The 5,646-nt window shown below is 38.0% G+C and overlaps 1 long non-coding RNA gene across 1 annotated transcript in view; it reads right to left on the bottom strand.

Moving 5' to 3' along the window:
• Window positions 1-3,847, bottom strand: part of LOC143939990 (uncharacterized) — a 3,905-nt gene extending 58 nt beyond the window's left edge. The window contains exons 1-3 of the long non-coding RNA XR_013263784.1: window positions 3,702-3,847; window positions 3,403-3,469; window positions 1-54 (exon numbers count right to left, since the gene is read on the bottom strand). The exon at window positions 1-54 is cut by the window's left edge and continues 58 nt beyond it. This is a non-coding gene — a long non-coding RNA (uncharacterized LOC143939990). The remainder of the gene's footprint in view (window positions 55-3,402; window positions 3,470-3,701) is intronic.
• Window positions 3,848-5,646: the final 1,799 nt, after the last annotated feature.

Here is a 5,646-nt window from a genome sequence, read left to right as displayed (position 1 = left end):
AATATTTAATTTTTGGCATGGCTTTGAATAATCAATTCCACTTGTCTTTTGAATCTATGGGATAAAAAATAAAAATAAAAATTATTAAAAATAAAAGCAAACCAAACAACAAAAACAGTACAAGAACATAAACGTGTTTATAGTGCGTTAACCACTTGCCTACTGGGCACTTAAACACCCCTCCTGCCCAGACCAATTTTGAGCTTTCGTTGCTCTCACACTTTGAACGACAATTACTCAGGCATGTAACACCAAATCGAACTTTTCTTATTTAGATTGTTTCACACAAGTAGAACTGTCTTTTGCTCTTGTATGATCACCTGTGTTTTTTTTTTTCTATTTCATTTGTGCTATAAATGAACAAAGTCGCGCTGTCCCATTGATTTCGATGGGTATGAGCGGTTAATACACCGCTCCTTCATCGCTCAGAAGATGCGGCTAGCAGGACTTTTTTCAGCATCCTGCTAGCGCAACGCTCCAGTGTGAAAGCCCTCCGGCTTTCAGGCTGGGTTCACACTGCTGCGGATACAAGAACTGGATGTGATTCGCACCGCCTTGCAGTGCAAATCACATCCGATCGATGTGCAATGCGAGTTCAGCCATACAGATAGTATGGCTGAATTCGCATCGCACCCGCCCCAAACTCGCACGGGACCCTTTTTTTGGTCTGCAGCAGAATCGGATCGCATGGGTGTTCACACCATGCGATCCGATTCCTGTCCGAGTTTGCAGATCGCACTGCGATATGCGAACTGATCTGGGGGTGTCATTGATGTTTCACTGACACTCCCAGCAGTTCGCATAGGGCAGTGTGAACTGCCGCCGGGAGGTATGCAATGCGGGAACCCGCCACGGATTTGCGGCGTTCCCGCATCGCTGCAATGTGAACCCATAACACTGTGGTGAAAGAGGCCAGTTTTTTCAGGCGCTACACAGGTGCTATTTTTACCGCTGTAACGCATGAAAACCGCCACAGTGTGAAAGGGGTCTTAGCGTCCGCTCTGCAGCCATCTATTGGCTATAAAGCGGGCGCAAAGTGGTTTACAGACACATACACACATTTTTTTAATGCATTAACCACTTGACCACTGGGCACTTAAACACCCTTAACAACCAGACCAATTTTCAGGTTTCGGTGCTCTCACATTTTGAATGACAATTACTCAGTCATGCAACACTGGACCTATATGAAATTTTTGTCCTTTTTTTTTCACACAAATGGAGCTTTCTTTTGGTGGTATTTAATCACCGCTGGGTTTTTTATTTTTTGTGCTATAAAAGAAAAAATACAGAAAATTCTGTAAAAAAATGAATTTTTCTTGATTTCTGTTATAAAATTTAGCAGATTAGTAATTTTTTCTTCATATATTTTGGCCAAAATTTATACCACTACATATCTTTGGTAAAAATAAGTACAAATTGGTGGATATTATTTGGTCTTTGTGAAAGTTATAGAGTCCACAAGCTATGGTGCCAATATCTGAAAATTGATCACACCTGAAGTACTGACGGCCTATTTAAATTCTTGAAACCCTAACATGCCAGAAAAGTACAAATACCCCCCAAATGACCCCTTTTTGGAAAGAAGACATTCCAATGTATTTAGTAAGAGGCATGATGAGTTTTTTGAAGTTGTCATTTTTTCCCACAATTCTTTGCAAAATCAAGATTTTTTTTTCTTTTTTAACAAAATTGTCATATTATCAGTTTATTTCTCACACAGTATATGCATACCACAAATTACACCCCAAAACACATTCTGCTATTACTCCCGAGTATGGCGATACCACATGTGTGAGACTTTTACACAGCGTGGCCACATACAGAGGCCCAACATGCATGGAGCGCCATCAGGCGTTCTGGAGCACCCAGGACAATTCTGACATTTCTCTCCTACATGTAAAAATCATCATTTATTTGCTAGAAAATTACATCGAATCCCAAAACATTATAAACCTTTTTTTAGCAAAGACCCTGGAGAATACAATGGTGGTTGTTGCAACTTTTTATCTCGCACGGTATTTGCACAGCAAATTTTCGAATGCTTTTTTTTGGAAAAAAAACAGTTTTGTGCTTAAAAAAAAAATAAAAAACACAGTAAAGTTAGCCCAATTTTTGCATAATGTGAAAGATGAAGTTACACCGAGTAAATCGATACCTAACATGTCACTCTTCAAAATTGCACCGGCTCGTGGAATGGCGACAAACGTCGCTACTTAAAAATCCCCATAGGCGACGATTAAATTTTTTTTTTAATGGTTAGATGTTTTGAGTTACAGAGTAGGTCTAGGGCTAGAATTATTGCTCTCGCTCCAACGTACGCAGCGATACCTCACATGTGTGGTTTGAACACCGTTTTCATATGTGGGCGGGACTTACGTATGCGTTCGCTTCCGCATGCGAGCACATGGGGACAGGGGCGCTTTAAAAAAAAAAAAAAAAAAAATGTTATTGTTCATTTTACTTTATTTATTTTAGTTTGACATTTTTTTAACCAAAAATAAATTTTTTGATCACTTTTATTCCTATTACAAGGAATGTAAACATCCCTTGTAATAGGAATATGGCATGACAGGTCCTCTTTACAGTGAGATGTGGGGTCAATAAGACCCCGCATCTCACCTCTAAGCTGGGAAGCCTGAAAAAAAAAAAAAAAAAAAAAAAGATTCTGGATTTGATAGTATTGGCGAGTCGGTAGAAGCACCGGAGGGCGGCGGGAGGGGGGGGGGGTGTCTATGGCTGGGTATTGCAGGGTATCTCAGAGTATGGCGTTGCAGAGTATTGCATTGCAGAGCATTGCAGGATATTGGAGGGTGTTGCAGAGCATTGCACGGTATTGGCGGGTGTTGCAGAGCATTGCAGAGTGTTTCAGGGTATTGGTGGGTGATGCAGAGTGTTGCAGGGTATTGGCGGGTGTTGCAGAGCGTTGCAGGGTATTGCAGGGTAATGCAGGGTAATGCAGGGTAATGGCAGGGTATTGCAGAGTATTTGCAGGGAATTGAGGGGTTAATTTTCGGTGAGCAGCGATGTGAGCACTGCAGATGCAGCCCACATCGCTGCTGACACCGATCTCCTCCCCCTCCGCTGTTCCGATCGGTACAGAGAGGGGGAGGGAGGAACCGGCGTCATAACATGACGCCGGTTTGTTTACAAGTGATCGCTCCGTCATTTGACGGAGCGATCACCTGGTAAACGGCCGCGACGAGCGGCCGTTTACCGTGATCCGTGATGCGCCGGGTCCTGTGGACCCGGCGGTCACGGATGCTCTCGAGTGCGCGCCCCAGGGGGTGCGCGAGAGCGGAATTCTGGGAGGACATCATATGACGGCCTCGCACAGTTAAGAAACCGCCCTAAAGCCGTCATTCGGCTATGGGCCGGTTATTAAGTGGTTAAATAACTTACTTGAATCCGATGTAGATTAAACAGCTAAGAAATCGGTCACAGAATTTTCTATGCAGTAGTTCGTTAACTGAAAGGAAAAAAATATAAAATAAAAATACATTAGTAAAGTTTAATAATTATGTTATAAAAAAAAAAAAGGATAAAAAAAAAAAAAAAAAATTATAAAAATGGCTTTTTAATAATTTTTGTAGTTAGCAAAATATTTTAAAAATAACATTTTTTAAAGTATTAATGCAAAAAATAAAAGTATAAACGCAGCCAAAAAAAAATATATAAAAAAAAAAAAAGTTGGAACTTACCTTATAATTGAAGGTTTTGATTGACAATGATAAAGATCTTCAATTTAAAAGGCACAATCAGAGTACTATATAAAATCTGAGAAGACAATTAAAAAATATTTTTAAAAAAATTTCCTAACATATAAATTAATGTAAAAAAAATAAAAGACTAAAAAATAAATTATTAAATAATATATATATATTTTTAAAATTACACATTATTAAAGTAAAATCAAGAATTAAAATATAACATTGAGATCGAATTAACAAACATAGTTAAATAAAAACAAATAAATGGGTTAAACAAAAAAAAAAATGGTTGACGTATATATTCTAAAATAAATAAAAATAATTTTAAAAAATGTATACGTGTGTTCTAAAAAATAATAAATTACAATACAAATATAAAAAATTAAAATTATGAACATGATAAAAAAAAAAATATATATATATATATATATATATATATATATATATATATATATATATATATATATAATTTTAGACATAGATAGAGCCAATTCTTGATTATACATTTCGATTTTTTTTAAAACAATCTAATATAACAGCAACCGAAAAAAAAAAATACGATTAAAAAAAAATAAAAAAAAAATAAAAAATTAAAATAAAAAAATTCGATCAAAAAAATAAAAATAAAAAATAAAGACAAAATAAAACAAAAATTTACGGTTGTTTATATTCTAAATTAAAACTAACATTGACATAACATTTAACAGTAAAAAATAAATATAAAAAAAAAATGACACACATTTATATATATATATATATATATATATATATATATATATATATATATACACACACACACATACAAAGCATTGTGATATAATTACAGTGCAATTTAAAAATTTGTAAAGACAATAAGATTACTTACCTCTGAGCTTGTGTCTGGGGCAGCTGTACCGCGTGGAGTCCGTTCGCCTCTTGTTCTCAGGTAAAACTGGTAATGTTTACCTGTTTGCCCTGGAGAACAATGGCGAAATTCAAATCGCCCTCCAAACGTGGCCGGCGTGATGACGTCACGTCCTCGAAATCTCGCGAGATTTCGGCTGCATGAGCCGCAATGTCTCCTGGGATTACTTGGACGAGATCCCAGGAGACAGTGCGGGGGTCAACAGGAAGTGATGCTGATCCCCGCAAGAGACCGCCCATCGCCGCAGGGAGGAATTTTTAAAAGGAAAAATTACACAAGGTATATTAATAAAAAATAGGAAAAATGTGGCATTATAAAATGTGCGATATAGAGGCAACAGAATGGGATCATTTTATTATTATGAGTGCAGAACCACTTTAAGTACAATTTTTGATGCAATGCTTTGCAGCAGGGCTAATTCCTGCAATAAAACTAGAGTGTATGGCAGAGGTTGCAGTGTGATGGCACCAGTGCCTAAGGCCCAATTTTTCTGCCCCTGTTTAACAGGGGCGTTTAAGTACAATTTTTGATGCAATGCTTTGCAGCAGGGCTAATTCCTGCAATAAAACTAGAGTATATGGCAGAGGTTGCAGTGTGATGGCACCAGTGCCTAAGGCCCAATTTTTCTGCCCCTGTTTAACAGGGGCGTTTAAGTACAATTTTTGATGCAATGCTTTGCAGCAGGGCTAATTCCTGCAATAAAACTAGAGTATATGGCAGAGGTTGCAGTGTGATGGCACCAGTGCCTAAGGCCCAATTTTTCTGCCCCTGTTTAACAGGGGCGTTTAAGTACAATTTTTGATGCAATGCTTTGCAGCAGGGCTAATTCCTGCAATAAAACTAGAGTGTATGGCAGAGGTTGCAGTGTGATGGCACCAGTGCCTAAGGCCCAATTTTTCTGCCCCTGTTTAACAGGGACATGTAATTACAATTCTTGATATAATATTTCACAGGAGGGCCCCTTCCTGTGCCCACCCAGAGTAACTGTGAGGACTTATAGTGTTGTGGCACCAGCACCACAACCACCAAAGG

Source organism: Lithobates pipiens, unplaced genomic scaffold (assembly GCF_037356315.1).
Source record: "Lithobates pipiens isolate NorthernLeopardFrog02 unplaced genomic scaffold, aLitPip1_a1.2 Scaffold_3, whole genome shotgun sequence".
In the NCBI taxonomy this organism is placed as follows: Eukaryota; Metazoa; Chordata; class Amphibia; order Anura; family Ranidae; genus Lithobates; species Lithobates pipiens.
Note: the sequence above shows the minus strand (reverse complement) of the source record. Positions and strands in the feature narration are given on the sequence as shown.